The sequence below is a fragment of the Nicotiana tomentosiformis genome, chromosome 4, assembly GCF_000390325.3.
Source record: "Nicotiana tomentosiformis chromosome 4, ASM39032v3, whole genome shotgun sequence".
Taxonomy (NCBI): domain Eukaryota; kingdom Viridiplantae; phylum Streptophyta; class Magnoliopsida; order Solanales; family Solanaceae; genus Nicotiana; species Nicotiana tomentosiformis.
In genome coordinates this window covers 1,522,220-1,541,728 of record NC_090815.1, presented here as the reverse complement: position 1 = coordinate 1,541,728, position 19,509 = coordinate 1,522,220, and positions in this window count along the sequence as shown.

Sequence of the window (19,509 nt, the reverse complement as noted above, 5' to 3'; positions counted from 1 at the left end):
TTTCTCATAGAATCAATAGCAAGTTGATAAATTTTCCACCCTCTGAAAAATGATCAAACAAATTTGCAAGTTCTGCAATATAAACTAAACAGTTAGAAATAGTAGGATAATATTGCCCAGATAATTCATTTGTAGCAATATGGAATTTTTCTAAAAAATCTACAAGTATTTTAACATTAGCCCAATCCGCATTTGTAAGGTGCTCATCATCATCACTTACATGAGCATTAAACGTTGAGTTTATGGGGTTTCTATATTTATATGCAACAACTAAACTTTCATACATGTAATTCCATCTAGTTGGACAAGGTTTAGAAACCTTTCTTTCTCTTAGGCCAAATTCATCGCATCTTTTAAAATATTCTCTAAGTCTACTTCTACGATTTGAATAAAAAAGCCAATTAAGAGCCATTTTAACCTTTTCAATTTCAACATTTAAAATTCGCATACCATTACCCACAATTAAATGGTAAATATGACAAATACATCTAACATGAAAAATGTTACTAAATACAGGACTTAGTGTAGTGGTAAGCAAGGCTACAACATTTGTGTTACTAGTAGCATTATCCATTGAAACTGACATTATTTTATCACTAATGCAAAAATATCTACAAATATCCGCAATCGCGCTAGAAATAAACTGCCCTGTGTGACGTGAATTAATTATTCTATAAGCAATAATGCGCTTTTGCATTATCCAATGCTCATCAATCTAATAACTGGTAACAGTAAGGTAATCACAGTCATTACCACTTCTACCAATATCAGTTGTAATAGCAAGATGACAATTTATATGAGTAAATAAATAGCGCAAATATTGTTTATATTTATAAATATCACTCTTTACGGTTGTGCGAGGAAAACCTTTATAAGTAGGATTATAAACTTTTCTAATATAATGCACAAAGTGGGGGTTAGAAGGAAAACTATAGGGTAAGCACATAACAGTAACTATTTTTGCCAATTCTTCCCGATCTTTTTTTGGATCATAATATAAAATACCACCGGTGACAGTGTTAATTCCCGGTTGAAATTGATTTGACCCGGTACTAAGGTCAGCCTGACTAGGTGCACTTGTCCCCTCAGCCAAAGCTTTCATACGAAAATATCTAGCTTTATCTTGAGGGTGTAGCAATATGTGTCTAGTCAAACTTCCCGTCACCCCCCCCCGACTTCCAACATATTGAAAAACTAACTCTTTGCCACAAGTTTTACACTTAGCCCTATTTTTTTCTCTTAGTTGAGTAAAAAATTGCCAAACAAGAGATGTTTCTGCCCGTTTAGAAGGTTGTCTAGAAAAGATAGGGGCACTAACAGGAGGGTCAGATGGGGGATCATCTGGATTATTATTAGTTGGGTTAACTTCAGGAGCAGGACTAGTGGGTGTATCGTCATCCGGTTACGTTTAATCAAAATCTATTTCTTCATCATCATTTTCATCAATAGTTGGATTACCATAAAGAGCATTCATATATTCATGGTTTAATTGTTCACCGGGTACAATATTATGGCAAAATTGACTCTCGGTAAATTGTAATAAACTATTATCGCTATCAAGAATAGGAGGTGTAGGACGGGTAACAAGTTTGGGTCGGGGAGCCGGGGGAAGTGGAGGAGGAATAGATTGGCCACTAGATTCACCACTTTTCGATTTTTCCTTATTTTTACTAAACATATTTTTAAGGAATAAGCCATCTTAATTAATCAAGCAAAGTAAATAAAACAAACAAAATTATAATATTAAAACTTAAGAGTTGGAATGAGTTTACCGAATTGACGAACAACTTGTTGGAAATTAATTATCGTTGAAGACTTCAATTCACCACCTTCACAATTGTTTCACAAATTGTAACAATAAAGTAAGAAATAGTAGCAATTATAGAAGTAAATTAGAGAGAGATTGTGATAGATTGATAATTTTGTAAGAAAAAATAAAATAATGATTGGGTATTTATGGTTGAAAATAGGGAAAAAGTATAATTATAAAAAGTTTGGGATTAAAACAAAGTTGGGGGGTTAAATGGCTATTTTATAAATAGCCAACGGCTATTTTTGACAGCCCAACGACTTAATTAATCAAGCAAAGTAAATAAAACAAACAAAATTATAATATTAAAACTTAAGAGTTGGAACGAGTTTACCGAATTGACGAACAACTTATTGGAAATTGATTATCGTTGAAGACTTCAATTCACCAACTTCACAATTGTTTCACAAATTGTAACAATAAAGTAAGCAATAGTAGCAATTATAGAAGTAAATTAGAGAGAGATTGTGATAGATTGATGATTTTGTAAGAAAAATAAAATAATGATGGGGTATTTATAGTTGAAAATAGGGAAAAAGTGTAATTATAAAAAGTTTGGGATTAAAACAAAGTTGGGGGAGTTAAATGGCTATTTTATAAATAGCCAACGGCTATTTTTGACGGCCCAACGTTTTTTTTTTTTTTTTTAAAAAAACAATAGCCGTTGGGACCGTTTGGCCTGCTAAGGGACCGGGCCGGTCCCGGACCCTTGCGGGCTAAATGGTCTCGGGCCTGACGGGCCCAAATCATAAAACCGGCCCACGAGACCGGACCAGGCCCGCTAAAACTGGGCCAAACGGTCCTGGCCCGTTTAGCCCGTTTGGCCCGCGGTCCCCGGCCTGGACCGGCCCACTTGCCACCCTTATGCTTATACAAGAGATGTCACCGGTCTCTGTTAATTTTAGTAAAAATTCTGAATATATAAGTATACATATATTAAAAACGGTCATATATTTTGCTTGAAATCTTTAAAATTAAAAGTCCATGAAAGCATTAATTGAGCAGTTCGCTCCCACCTTCAAATCCTCGATCCATCTCTCGCCATACGTACCCATCATTGAAACGACAAATATGTTAGATTCAGTGGACGTAATATATTTGACTTCAATTTAAAGCAAAATTGAATGACTGACTTCTTGACTTTCTACTTAATTTCAATTACAAATCCCGGGAGGTTTTAGGTCTTCTTGGCCTTTTACAATATTGAATTTAAGAAAATATCTTTTTTAGATCTCTTATGTGTAAATGAAAGATCTCTTATGTGTAAAAGTAAATCTCTCATGTGTAAAAAAGAGGTAGGATCATAAAACTAAAAACAAGTTTGTAAAAGGCCAAAAAACCAATTGACCACATATTAATTCCAAATAACGTAAGTATCTTAATGTTCCGAGTTCTAATCATTCCAAGCAGTAGTATTAGAATCCGCGCGATGCGGATAATTTGACAAAATATTAATCTTATAAAATTATGATCTAATATATCATATTATTTTAATAAATATTAGTTGCATTTTATTATTTAATATATTATGCAAAAATATAACAAAATCTATACAAAACTAAATGATACACATCATATAGTAATCAAATAAATTATTTGTTCATTTTTATTTTTATTATTGAATTAACAAATACTCATGTCACGACCCCAATTTCCTATCTGTAGGATGTTATGATGGCAACTAGTCTCTAAGACTAGATAAGCCTAACAATTTGCGGAATAACAGAATATAAAACTGAAATTCAAATCTCAACATACGAAATAAGTGTAAAACTGCGAATCAATAATTATAACTCCCAAAACCCGGTAGAAATAAGTCACAAGCTTCTAAGAGAAATACTAAGTGTCTCTATACATCAGAGCCTACTTAAATAAGGAAACAACATGATAAGGATAGAGGAGGACTCTGAGGTCTGCGGACGCGGGTAGATGTACCTTGAAGTCTCCGTATACAACTATATCACTGGTATCTCGCCGGATAGGAAGAACCTGAATTTGCATAAGAAGATGTGCAGAAGAGTAGCATGAGTACACCACAACGGTACCCAATAAGTGTCAAGCCTAACCTCGGTAGAGTAGTGACGAGGTCAGGTCAGGCCCTACTGGAATAATAGGAAATAAGGCAGAAGATATAATAGCATAATGAAATGACTGAGAAGTGAATAACGATAGTTTATAGAACGATAACAACACAATAAATAGAGGTAAATAATATGAGCACTCCTGAGGTAACGCCTCGTAATCCCAAAAGTAAATATGCAACAGTAGGGGGAGCTCCCGAGGAACTGTCTCGTAGTCCCAAAAGTAAATATGTGGCAGGGAATCTCCCGAGGAACCGCCTCGTAGTCTCAAAAGTAAATATGTTATAGCAGTGGGGAGCTCACGAGGAAATGCCTCGTAGTCCCAAAAGTAAATATGTGACAGGGATACTCCCGAAGAAATGTCTCGTAGTCCCAAAAGTGAATATGTGACAGAGGGTACTCCCGAGGAAACTCCTCATAGTCCCAAAAGTAAATATGTGACAGGGATACTCCCGAGGAAATGTCTCGTAGTCCCAAAAGTGAATATGTGACAGAGGGTACTCCCGAGGAAACTCCTCATAGTCCCAAAAATAAATATGCAGTAGATAACCGAAGGAACAATGAATTTAAAACAAGAAAACTTACAATTAAAGATTTAATTCAAATCAATGAAACAAGTAATTCAGCTAAGCATGCTGCACTGATTGCAAGTAAGAGTTAAGGCATGTAGGCATGCGATATTAGACTAAACATGATAGGTACACATACTAAGTCAACTCAGTTAAGGAATAAAAAGGAGACTACTCAGCAAGAATCGAAATTTCTACATTTAGCCCGTGTACGCACTCGTCACCTCGCGTACACGGCACTCACATATCACAAAATGTTACAATATTACCAAATCAAGGGGAGGTTCCCCCCCCCCCTCCCACAAGGTTAGACAAGTCACTTACCTCAAATCTCGCTCAATCAGTTAAGTTGTATGCCTTTTCCTCGATTTTCCAACTTCGATTGGCTCGAATATATCCAAAATAATTTCATACTATAAATAATACTACAAGAAACTAATTTAAATAATGAAATTATGACTTTAGCAAAGAATTAAAAATTCGGCCCAAAAAGTCGACCCGAGCCCACGTCTCGGAACCCGAAAAAAGTTACGAAATCTGAACGCCCATTCAATCACGCGTTCAACCATACCAATTTTACCAAATTCTGACAACAAGTCTGCCTTCAAATCCTCAAATCTTATTTTCAAATTCTAGGCTCAAATCCTCGAATTTCACCTCAAAAACACATAATCTAGTCGAAACAATCGATGATAATTCAATATTATTGACTAACAATGATCATAAGTGACTTACCTCAAGTTTTCCCGTGAATTCCCTCTTAAAATCGCCCCAAAACCGTGTTAGAAATGTCCAAAAATGCCAAAAACTTGAACCCCCTTCGAAATGTATACTGCCAGGGGTTCCGCAGCTGCGACTCACTTAGACGCTTTTGCAATCTCGCAGGTGCGAGCAACCAACTGCTTCTGCGGTTTGCCAATGCCACTGTCTCCGCTTCTGCGTTCTTAAAGTCGCTTCTGCGAGACTCAGTCCGTTTTTGCAGACTTAGCACTTATGCGGTCAGCAAGCCGCTTCTGCGGCTTCGTAGATAGGCTGAAAGCTCCACCGGCGCATTCTGCCTTGCGCCTTCCCATTTCGATTATGCGATGTCGCTTCTACGATGTCGCTTCTGCGACTAAGGCATCGCAGAAGCGATCACACCAGCTGCTACTGAGCTTCAGCATTCCTTAAGTCTATGAATCAATCTGTTAACCATACGGAATACACTTAAGGCCTCCCGGGACCTCAACCAAATATATCAACAAGTCCGAAAATATCATACGAACTTAATTGAAGCCTAAAATCACATCAAACAACGCTAAAAACACGAATCATACCCCAATTCAAGCCTAATGAAACTAAGAAATTCCAACTTTTACATTCGATGCCGAAACCTATCAAATCAAGTACGATTGACCTCAAATTTTGTGCACAAGTCATAAATGACATAACAGACCTATGAAAATTTTCAGAATCGGATTCCAACCCCGATATCAAAAAGTCAACTTCCTCGGTCAAACTTCCAAACTTAAACTTCCTATTTTCGTAATTTCAAGCCTAATTTAACTACGGGCTTCCAAATAATTTTTCGGACATGCTCCTAAGCCCAAAATCACTATACAGAGTTATTTGATTCATCAAAACTCTATTATGGAGTCGTTTACACATAAGTCAACATCCAGCCAACTATTTCAACTTAAGCTTTAAACCTTGGAACTAAGTATTTCAATTCATTCCAAAACCTCACCGGACCCGAACTAATTACCCCGCAAAGTAAATAATAATTATAAAGCAAGAATTGAGTAGTAAATAGGGGAATGGGGCTGTAATACTCAAAATAACTGTCGGGCCTTTACATACTCCCCCTTTTAAACAAACGTTCGTCTTCAAACGAGTATAGAGACATACCTGAAGTGGTGAAAATATGAGGCTAACAGCTACGCATATCATGCTCGGTCTCCTATGTCGCCTTCTCGACCGGATAACCCATCCACTGGACGTTTACTGAAGCAATGTTCTTTGACCTCAACTTTCGAACCTACCTGTCCAAAATGGCCACTGGCTCCTCAACATAAGATAGATCCTTGCCCAACTAGATTGAGCTAAAGTCACACATGAGACGGATCACCGTGATACTTCCGAAGCATTGAAACATGGAACACTAGATTCACTGCAGAGAGACTAGGCGGTAATGCAAGTCTGTAAGCCACTTCTCCAACCCTCTCAAGAATCTCAAAAGGCCCAATATACCTAGGGGTCAACTTGACCTTCTTCTCGAACCTCATAACACCCTTCATGAGTGAAACCTGAAGCAAGACCCGCTCCCCAACCATGAATGCAATGTCGCAAACCTTCCGATCTGCATAACTCTTCTGTTTGGATTGGGTTGTATGAAGTCGATCCTGAATCAATTTAACCTTTTCCAGAGCATCATGAACCAAATCTGTACCCAATAGTCTAGCCTCACCCGACTCAAACCAACCCATGGGAGGCCGGCACCATCTACCATACAAAGCCTAATACAGTGCCATCTGAATGATCGACTGGTAACTATTGTTATAGGCAAACTCCGCAAGTGGCAAGAACTGATCCTAAGCACCCCCAAAATCCATCACACATGCACGAAGCATACCCTCAAATATCTGAATAATGTGCTCTGACTGTCCGTTCGTCTGAGGGTGAAATGTTGTACTCAACTACACACGAGTACCCAACTCTCGTTGTACGACTCTCCAGAACCGTGATGTAAACTGTGTACCCTGGTCTGAGATGATAGATACCGGTACGCCATGAAGCCTGACAATCTTGCGAATGTAAACCTGAGCCAACTGCTCCGAAGAATAAGTAGTAACTACATGAATTAAATGAGATGACTTGGTCAATCTATCCACAATCACCCAAACTGTATCGAACTCCCTCTGAGTTCGTGGGAGCCCAAAAACGAAATCCATAGTGACCCGCTCCCAGTTTCACTCTGGAATCTCTAACTTCTAAAGCAATCCACCCGGTCGTTGATGCCCATACTTCACTTGTTGACAATTTAGGCACCTGGCGACATACTCCACTGTGTCTTTCTTCATCCGCCTCTACCAATAGTGTTGCCTCAAGTCCTGATATATCTTCGCGGCACCTGAATGAATGGAGTACCACGAACTGTGAGCCTTCTAGAGAATCAACTCACGTAATCCATCTACATTTGGCACACATAGCCTGCCCTACATCCGTAATACACCGTCATCTCTAATAGTGACTTCATTGACATCACCGTGCTGAACCGTGTCTTTAAGGACAAGAAGATGAGGGTCATCATACTGACTCTCCCTGATACGATCAAAAAGAGAAGACTGAGAAGCCACACAAGACAAAACTCGGCTCGGCTCGGAAATATCCAATTTGACGAACTGGTTGGCCAAGGCCTGAACATCTAAGGCCAAAGGCCTCTCTGCTACCGGTAGATATGCTAAGCTACCCAAACTCTCCGTCTTACGACTCAAGGCATTGGCCACCACATTGGCCTTTCCGGGATGATAAAGAATGGTGATGTCATAATCTTTAAGCAACTCCAACCATCTATGCTGCCACAAATTAAGATCCTTCTATTTAAACAGATGCGGTAGACTTCGATGATCGGTGTAGACCTCATAAGGGACATCATATAAATAGTGATGCAAGATCTTCAAGGCATGAACAATAGATTCTAACTCGAGGTGGTGGACATGATAGTTCTTCTCATGCACCTTCAGTTGTCTAGAAGCGTAGGCAATCACCATATCGTCCTGCATCTACACCGTGCCGAGACCAATATATGACGCATCACAATACACCGTATAGGACATTGAACCTGTAGGCAATACCAACACTGGTGATGTAGTCAAAGTAGTCTTGATCTTTTGAAAGCTCTCCTCACACTCCTCGATCCACGTGAACAGAGCACCTTTCTGGGTCAATCTGGTCATAGACAAAAAACCCTCTACAAAGCGACGGTAATACCCCGCCAAGCCAAGAAAACTCCGGATCTCCGTAGTTGAGGATGGTCTGGACCAACCCTACACTGCCTCAATCTTCTTCGGATCCAGAATGGTCCGGGAGTACACCAGAATGTCGTCAATAAACACAATGATGAAAGAATCGAGAGAGGGTTGAAATACACTGTTCATCAAGTGCATAAATGCTGCTAGGGCGTTGGTCACCCCAAAAGACATCACAAGGAACTCTTAATGACCATACCGAGTCTTGAAAGCAGTCTTCGGGATATCTGGCTCCCGAATCTTCAACTAATGATAGCCCGAACGCAAGTCAATCTTAGAGAACACTCTGCCACCCCGAAGTTGATCAAATAGGTCATCAATACGAGGCAATGGATACATGTTCTTCACTGTAACCTTGTTCAACTGGCAATAATCATTACACATTCGCATAAAACCATCCTTCTTCTTCACAAATAAGACAGGAGCACCCCCAAGGCAACACACTAAACCGAATGAAGTGCTTATCAAGTAACTCTTGCAACTGCTCTTTTAACTCTTTCAACTCTACTGGGGCCATACGATAAGGTGGAATAGAAATGGGCTAGGTGTCCGGTAACAAATTAATGCCAAAGTCAATATCTTTATCGGGAGGCATGCCCGAAAGATCCGCTAGGAATACATCTGAATAATCCCTCACTATCGGAACTGACTCGAGTGTCAGAGTATCAACACTAATATCTCTCACATAGGCCAGATTCACACCCTTTTTCAACCATTCGTTGAGCCTTATAAAATGAAACAACCCTGCTAGGAACATAATCTAAGGTACCTCTCCACTCTAGCCGTGGTAGACCTGGCATAACCAACTTCACCGTCTTGGCGTGATAACCAAGGATAACATGATAGGACGACAACCAGTCCATGCCCAAAATAACATTGAAATCCACCATACTGAGCAATAATAAGTTAGCTCTGGTCTCAAAACCACTGATAATAATTAAACACGACCGATACACACGGTCCACAATAATAGAATCACCCACGGGTGTAGATACATAAACATGAGAACTCAAGGAATCACGGGATACACCCAAATACAGGGCAAAATAAGATGACACATAGGAATAAATGGAGCCTGGATCAAATAAGATTGGTGCATCTTTATGACAGACCGGAACAATACATGTGATAACAAAATCGGATGCAATTGTCCTTGTCCTAGCAGGAAGGGAACAATATCTGGCATGGCCTCCCAATCTAGGGCGAACTCTACCTGTACGACTCTAGCTGGATGTACAGGTGGGGTGATAGCTAGTGCTGTAATCATAGCCTGAGGACCTGGTGGAACACGCTGTACATGAGTAGTTTGTGGAGGTGCATCCCTCCAAAGTATGGGGCAATCCCTCACCAAATGGCGAGTGTCACCATACTTAAAACAAGCTCTCGGAGGACGTAGCTGTTGTGACTAGCTTGGGCCTGATCGACTGGACTGGCCGTTAAAATCACCCAGTACATGAGGTACACTACACACTGGCTGTGCATAATAGGGATCTCGGGGCCTAGGAGTGGCCGGATTACCGCTGGCAGCTGGAAGTGCTGAATGAACAGGGCGACTCTCACAGCCCCTACCCTGGCAAGCTGCAGCTGGGGGCACGAGTACCACTATAGGTGCCAGACTCTAAAGACCTCTTGGCCTCTCTTTCCTCTCTATCCCAAGTCAGCATGCCCTCCAATCTCCTATCAATACCCACTACCTGCTGGTATGCAATGTCCATCTCCAACTCTCAGGCCATGCTAAGTCTGATGCTAAGGTTGAGCCCCTCAATAAATCGATGAACTCGCTCTCGAGAAGTAGCAACCAAGACTAGTGCATGCCTAGCCAAATCATTGAATCAGACCGCATACTCTGGCAGGGTCATAGAACCTTGGCGCAACTGCTCAAACTTTGCGCGACATGCATCTCTAAGACTCTGAGGAACATACTCCCTCAAGAACATATCTGAAAACTGAGTCCAAGTGAGTGAAGATGCCTCAACCGGACCACCCAAATCGTATGCTCGCCACCACTGGTAGAGCGCTCCTCTAAGATGGAACACAGTGAAAGAAACCCCACTAGTATGCACAATACCTATAGTACGAAGGATACATTTAATACCTAGTCTCTAAGTAAGCCTAACAATTTGCGAAATAACATACTATAAAACTTAAACCCAAATCTCGACATACGAAATAAGTGTAAAACTGCGAATCAATAATTACAACTCCCAAAACCCGATAGAAATAGGTCACAAGCTTCTAAGAGAAATACTAAGTGTCTTTATACATCAGAGCCTACTAAAATAAAGAAACAACATGATAAGGATAGAGGGGAACTCCGATGTCTGCTAACGCTGGTACATGTACCTTGAAGTCTCCACGTACATCTATCTCACTGGTATTCGGCCAGATAGGAAGAACCTGAATCTACGAAAAATGATGTGCAGTATAGTAGCATGAGTACACCACAACGGTACCCAATAAGTGCCAAGCCTAATCTCGGTAGAGTAGTGACGAGGTCAGGTCAGACCCTACCAGAAATAATACAGCAGATATAATAGTATAATGAAATGACTGAGAAGTGAACAACAAAAGTTTACAGAAATACAACAACACAGTAAATAGAGGTAAACAACAGGGGTACTCCCGAGATACTGCCTCGTAGTCCCAAAAATAAAATATGCAACAACAAGGAGATCCCAAGGAAATGCCTCGTAGTCCCAAAAGTTAATACGTGACAGGGGATCTCCCGAGGAACCGCCTCGTAGTCCCAAAAGTAAATATTCAATAGTAGGGGGAGTTGCCGAGGAGACGCCTCGTAGTCTCAAAAGTAAATATGGGGTACTCCCGAGGAAATGTCTCGTAGTCCCAAAAGTAAATATGTGGCAAGGGGTACTCCCGAGCAAATGCCTCGTAGTCCCAAAAGTAAATATGCAGTAGATAACCGAAGGAACAACAAATTTACAGCAAGAAATCTTACAATTAAAGATTTAATTTAAATCAAGAAAGCAGGTAATTCAGCTAAGCATGTTGCACAGATTACAACTAATAGTTAAGGCGCGTTGGCATGCGATATTAGATTAAACATGATAGCTACACATACTAAGGCAATTCAGTTAAGGAATAAAAAGAAGACTACTCAGCAAGAATCGAAATGTGATGACCCAAAATGTTATCTTTAAATTTAATAAGTAATTCTGTGTTCTAAGACCTTGAAAATCACCATTTATTATTCCTCGACTTGCGTGCGCAGTCTGCAAAATTTTCCTGAAAGTTTTCATGTGAAAAATGAATTAAAATGTGAAATAGAGCTTTAAAACTCAAGTGAATTGACTTTGGTCAATATTTTTAGCAAACGGACCCAGATCAGTATTTTGATAGTTTCGCTAGCTCCGTATCATGATTTTGGACTTGGGCGTATACCCAGAATTTAATTTGGAGGTCCCTAGCTCAAGTTATGACCATTTAACGGAACTAGCAATTTAAAAGCTAAAGATTTCCAAGTTTGACCACGGGGTTGACATTTTGATATCGGAGCCGGAATCTGATTCTGGAAATTTGAACAGCTCCGTTATGTCATTTATGACTTATGTACCAAATTTGAAGTCATTCCGGATTCATTTAATACGTTTTGGCACGAGATTTGCAAATTGAAAGTTTAAAACTCAAAGTTTGAATCGGGGTGTGAATTGTAATTTCAGCATTGTTTGACATGATACGAGACCCCGAGTAAGTCCGTATTATATTATTGGACTTGTTGATATATTCGTACGGGGTCCCGAGTACCCCGAGAGTGATACGGATTGAAATCGGATCAAGAACTGGACTTAAACAAAATCTGTATTTTTCCTTCTGCTGTAATCGCACCTGCGCCTTTTTTCTCGTAGGTGCGAGCTCGCAGAAGCGAGCCTTCAATCGCTGATGCGCCCGGGCATGGCTGGGTAAAAGTATGCAGGTGCGGAAACCTGCACGCACCTGCGCGTCCCCAGAAGCGGACCAAATGATCACAGAAGCGAAGGCAGCGCAAGTGCGCATTTTTCCTCCGCAGGTGCGAGGCTTCGCCTGGCAGCCCTATTTCGCATATGCGAGATTTTTCTCGCAAATGCGAGCTCGCATGTGCGAGCCCAGGCACCGCAGGTGCAGAAATGCCTGGGCAGTGTATATATCAAAGAGTCCGATATTTTTAGTCATTTTGGTCATTTTGGTCATTTTGAGCTCGGTTAAGGCGAACCTTTGGACAATTTTCACGGGAAACATAGGGGGTAAGTGTTCCTTATCCTATATTGATTATATTTCATGATTCCATACTCGTTTATATCATGAATCCGTGAATTTATGGAAGACAAATCAGATTTTTCAAAAATCTTCCAAAAACGAGAAATTTAGATTTGAAGGTCCATTTGATATCGGAATTGGACAATTTTTGTATGGTTGAACTCGTATCGGAATGGGTATTCGGATTTAGTGAGTTTTTTCCGGGATTTGAGATGTGGGTCCCACTGTCGAATATTTAAATGAATTTTAGATTTTTATCTGGAAAATTTATAAATTCGTATGGAATTAAATCCTATGATTAGTATTGAATATATCGAATTGTTTGTGAATAGATTTGAAGCTTTCGGAGGCAAATTTAAAAGGAAAATCTGTGGTTGAATAATTGATTGAAATTTGCAAAGCGAGGTAAGTGTCATGGTTAACCTTGACTTGAGAGAATAGAACCCTTAAATTATTTATTATGTGAAAAGCATGTGAACGACGTATAGGCGAGGTGACAGGTGTCTATTCGTCGTGAAATTAATTGTTTGCCTACTTACTTGAAAAATCATAAATTATTTTGAATCATAAATTAATTATTATAATAATTATTTCTCTCATATTCTTTGTCAAATATTAATTCTTGAATTCCTGCATTAGTTGTTACATGCTATTTGGATTATGTGCTTTAATTGTTATTTGACATTTAACATATTAAACATTAAACTGCCTATTTTCTCCTTGATTCCCATAATAAATTGCTATTTGTCGTTGTTTGTTTCATAATTAAATCATAATTATTGTATGCTTGTTGTCTTATAATTTTATATTAATTGTTGCATTTATTGGAGAAATTTCTTTGATAAGAATTGATTGAAATGGATATATTGGAGGATCGGGTTGCAAGCCGCAACAGACTTATTAAAAAGTCCATATTGGAGGATCGGGTTGCACGCCGCAACAGACTTATTAAAAAGTCCATATTGGAGGATCGGGTTGCACGCCGCAATAGACTTATTAAAAGTCAATATTGGGGGATCAGATTGCACGCCGGAATAGACTTATTTAAAGGTCAATATTGGGGGATCGGATTACACGCCGCAATAGACTTATTTAAAAGTTAATATTGGGGGATCGGATTGCACGCCGCAATAGACTTATTTAAAAGTAAATATCGGGGGATCGGATTGCACGCCGCAATAGAATTATTTAAAAGTCTATATATATATATATATATATATATATATATATATATATATATATATATATATATATATATATACACACACACACTTGATTGAAATAAATATATGACAGACTTGATTAAAAGCAATTTATTGGGAGAGCGGGTTGCACGCTGCAACAGAATTAAATGTGAATATATTGTGATAGCGGGTTGCACGCTGCAACAAATTCGGGTGAAATAATAATGGATTATGACTGTTATTATAAATGAGTTACCTGATTTATTTCTATTATTTGTTGTTGTTATTAATATTGCGTACAGGTTAATGTAAGTGAACCGCCTTAGCCTCGTCACTACTTCGTCGAGGTTAGGCTCAGCACTTATCAGTACATGGTGTCGGTTGTACTGATACTACACTCTGCACTTCTTGTGCAGATTTTGGAGTTGGTCCCACCGGCGTGCCATATACTTGCTCGGATTTCAGCTACTCTGAGGAGACTTGAGGTATAACTGCATGGCGTCCGCAGTTCTGAAGTCCCCGTCTATTTTACTTTAGCTGTGTGTTTATTTCCAAACAGCTTTATTTTATTCAGACCTTTATTTGTATTATTCTAGAAGCTCGTTCACTTGTGACACCAATTCTGGGATGGTATTTAGACACTGTTGTTTTTATGGATTATTCACTATATTTCAAATTTTGCTTCCGTATTTATTTTTTTGTTATTAATAAATTTAAAATTATTTTAAAAATGGATAATATTATTCTAACGTTGGCTTGCCTAGCAAATGAAATGTTAGGCGCCATCACGGTTCGAAGGTGGGAATTTCGGGTCGTGACAATTGGTATCAGAGCCCTAGGTTACATAAGTCTCACGAGTCACGAGCAAGCTTAGTAGAGTCTGAAGGATCGGTACAGAGACGTCTGTACTTATATCTCAGAGGCTATGAAGTTTAGGAACAATATCACTTCTTTCTTATTATGTCGTGCGATTTTATTCTATCATCGATGATTGAACCATTCTACTCTTATTCTCTTGCAGATGGTGAGAACACGTAATACCTCTACCGATGGACAGGGACCAGAACCCCCAGTGGCAACTATGGCCAGGGGTAGAGGTCGAGGTCGAGGTCGTGCTAGAGGCCGAGGCAGAGGCTGAGGTAGAGCTCATCCAGAGCTCGAGCAACTGCACCTGTTATAGAACCTCAGGTGGACCTTCAGGAGGAGGTTCCATTTCAGAATGTACCAGTTGGACCAGTTCAGGTCCCGGAAGGATTCATAGCCACTCTAGTACTTCAGGATGCTCTAGTCCGTTTGGTAAGTCGTATGGAGGTCGTGGCCCAGAATGGTACATTTTCAGTGGCACCATCCGTCTCACAGGTTAGGGGAGGAGCACAAACTCCCACTACTCCCGCTCCGAAGCAGATGGCTCCCCAGAATCAGGCTCCAGCAGCCCCGTTAGTTGGGGTAGTTCAGCCAGTTGTTACGGCACAGATCGGTGATAGGTCCGCCATGTCTTTTGAGACCTTATTGAGACCGGATAAGTTTACCAAGCTCATTCCAGTTCACTTCAGTGGTACACCTTCTGAGGACCCACATGATTATCTTGAACGCTACCATGAGGTGCTGCGGAACATGGGTATAGTTGAGACCAATGGGGTTGATTTTACTGTATTTCAGATGACGGGTTCCACCAAGAGATGGTGGAGAGATTATACATTGACCCGACCAGTCGGGTCGCCTGCACTTACCTGGGAGCAATTCTCTCAGCTATTTTTGGAGAAGTTCCTCCCTATCACACTGAGAAAGGAATTCCGTAAGCAATTTGAGCGTCTACAGCATGGCAGTATGACTGTTACTCAGTATGAGTCCCATTTTGTGGATTTGGCCAGTCATGCTCTCATTTTACTACCTACTGAGGGAGAGAGGGTGAGGAGGTTTATTGAGGGACTCACCCACCCTATTAGGCTTCAGATGGCCAAGGAGACCGGAAGTGAAATTTCTTTTCATGCGGCTGCTAATGTCGCGAGGAGAATTGAGATTGTTCTTGCACAAGAGAGAGGACAGAGGTCTGATAAGAGGCCTTGTCAGTTCGGTGGTTTCAGTGGTGCCTCGTCTGGAGGCAGAGGTAATTTTGGTAGGGGTCATCCTCCTAGACCGTTTCATTCAGCACTTCATGTATCTCCCTGTGCTTCAGGGAGTCACAGTCCTATTATGCCTTACTCTGGGTAGCCAGCATTCAGTGCACATTCAACTCCTATCAGTACACCACCACTCCAGAGTTACTACAGCAGTTATCTAGCCCATTTGGGTCAGCTTCAGCTTAAACAGCCACGACATCAGGATGGGTGTTATGAGTGTGGAAACATTGGTCACATCAGGAGGTATTGCCCTAGATTGGCGAGTAACAGATCTCGGCAAGATTCTCATACCATCATACCGGCAGCGGTTGCTTCACCTCCTGCTCAGCCAGCTAGAGGTAGGGGTCATGCTATTAGAGGTGGAGGTCAGGCTATTAGAGATGGAGGTCAGACCGTTAGAGGTGGAGGCCATCCAGTTAGAGGTCGTCCCAGAGACGCAGTTCAGAGTGGTGGGGCCCAGCCCCAATTTTATGCTTTTCCAGCTATGGCTGAGGCCGAGTCATTTGATGCTGTGATCACAGGTATTATTCCAGTTTGCCATAGAGATGCTTCAGTTCTATTTGATCCAGGATCTACTTATTCCTATGTGTCCTCATATTTTGCTTCATATTTGGTTGTGCCTTGTGATTCTCTGAGTGCTTATGTGTGTGTATCTACACCGGTGGGAGACTTTGTTGTAGTCGATCATGTCTATCGTTCGTGTGTGGTTAGTATTGGTAATCTTGAGACTAGTGTGGATCTTCTACTTCTTGATATGGTAGATTTTGATGTCATCTTGGGTATGGATTGGCTGTCTCCTTATCATGCTATATTGGATTGTCATGCCAAGACAGTGACCCTAGCTATGCCGGGGTTACCTCGGTTAGAGTGGAAAGGAACTCCTGGTCATTCTGCCAACATGGTTATTTCTTATATGAAAGCTCGACGTATGGTAGAGAAAGGGTGTCTAGCTTATTTGGCTTATATTCGCGATCCCAGTGCGGATGTTCCTTCTATGGACTCAGTACCAGTTGTTCGTGAATTTCCAGAAGTATTTCCTGCAGATTTGTTGGGGATACCACCCGACAGAGATATTGACTTCTGTATTGATTTGGCTCCGGGCACTCAACCCATTTCTATTCCACCATACCGTATGGCCCCGCCAGAGTTGAAAGAATTGAAAGAGCAGTTACAAGACTTGCTTGATCAGGGATTCATTAGACCCAGTGTCTCACCCTGGTGTGCACCAGTATTATTTGTAAAGAAGAAAGATAGCTCTATGCGGATGTGTATAGATTATCGGTAGTTGAACAAGGCCACTATCAAAAACAAATATCCGCTACCAAGAATTGATGACTTATTTGATCAGCTTCAGGGTACCAAGGTATTTTCGAAGATCGATTTGAGTTCTGGTTACCATCAGTTGAAGATTAGGGCATCTGATGTCCCTAAAACAGCTTTTCGAACTTGGTATGGGCATTATGAATTCCTAGTGATGTCATTTGGGTTGACAAATGCCCCAGCAACATTTATGGATTTGATGAATCGGGTGTTCAAGCCTTATTTGGATTCTTTTGTGGTTGTATTCATTGATGATATCTTGATTTACTCCAGCAGTCAAGAGGAACATGAGCAGCATCTTCGAAGTGTGCTTCACACCTTGACGAATAATCAGTTATATGCCAAGTTTTCAAAATGTGAGTTTTGGTTAGACTCAGTTGCCTTTTTGGGGCATGTTGTATTCGCTAAAGGCATAAAGGTGGATCCTAAGAAGATCGAGGCTGTTTGGAATTGGCCTAGACCTACTTCAGTTACAGAGATCCGGAGTTTCCTGGGTTTAGCAGGTTATTATCGTCGGTTCGTGGAAGGGTTTTCATCTATAGCATGCCCATTGACCAGATTGACCCAGAAAGGTGTCCCATTCAGATGGTCAGACGAGTGTGAGATGAGCTTTCAGAAGCTCAAGACCGTTTTGACTACCGCGCCAGTATTGGTATTACCCACAGGTTCAGGATCGTATACGGTATATTGTGATGCATCTCACATTGGGCTTGGTGCAGTATTAATGCAAGATGGCAAGATAATTGCATATGCGTCGCGGCAGTTGAAAGTTCACGAGAAGAATTATCCTGTTCATGACTTAGAATTGGAAGCCATTGTTCATGCGCTGAAGATTTGGAGGCATTACCTCTGCGGTGTCTCGTGTGAGGTATTTACTGATCATCGTAGCCTTCAGTATCTGTTCAAATAAAAAGATCTTAATTTGAGGCAGAGAAGATGGTTGGAGTTATTGAAAGACTATGATATCACCATTTTGTATCACCCCGGAAAGGCCAATGTGGTGGCCAATGCTTTGAGTAGAAAGGCTGTGAGTATGGGCAGTCTTGCGTACATTCCGGTTGGTGAGAGGCCATTAGCTACAGATGTTCAGACTTTGGCTAATCAGTTCGTGAGGTTAGATGTTTCAGAACCCAGTCGGGTTCTAGCTTGCACAGTCGCTCGGTCTTCTTTATATGAGCGCATCAGAGAGAGGCAGTATTATGATCCTCATTTACTTGTCCTTAAGGAAATGGTGCGGCACGGTGATGCCAAACAGGTTGCTGTGGGGGAAGATGGGGTTCTGCGAATGCAGGGTCGTATTTGTGTGCCTAATGTGGATGGACTTCGTGAATTAATTCTTGAAGAAGCACACAGTTCCAGGTATTCTATTCATCCAGGTACCGCCAAATGTATCAAGATTTGCGGCAATATTATTGGTGGAGGATAATGAAAAAGGATATAGTTGCATATGTAGCTCGATGTCTGAATTGTCAGCAAGTTAAGTACGAGCATCAGAGACCTGGTGGTTTACTTCAGAAGTTAGAAATTCCTGAGTGAAAGTAGGAGCGTATCACTATGGACTTTGTTGTTGGGATCCCACGGACTCAGAGAAAATTTGACGCAGTTTGGGTCATTGTGGACAGGTTGACCAAGTCAACGCATTTCATTCCAGTGGCAGTTACCTATTCTTCAGAGAGGTTAGCTGAAATTTACATTCGTGAGATTGTCCGCCTTCACGGTGTGCCCGTGTCTATTATTTTAGATCGAGGCACGCAGTTTACCTCACATTTCTGGAGGGCTGTAAAACGTGAGTTAGGCATGCGAGTGGAGTTGAGTAAAACATTTCATCCACAGACAGACGGACAGTCAGAGCGCACTATTCAGATATTGGAAGATATGCTCCGCGCTTGTGTTATAGACTTTGGAGGTTCTTGGGATCATTTCTTGCCACTTGCGGAGTTTGCTTATAATAATAGCTACCAGTCGAGCATTCAGATGGCTCCATATGAGGCATTATACGGAAGGCGATGCCGATCGCCAGTTGGTTGGTTTGAACCGGGAGAGGCTTGGTTGTTGGGTACCGATTTGCTACAGGATGCCTCGGATAAGGTCAAGATTATTGACGATCGACTTCGCACAGCTCAGTCTAGGCAAAAGAGTTATGCCGACCATAAAGTTTATGATATTG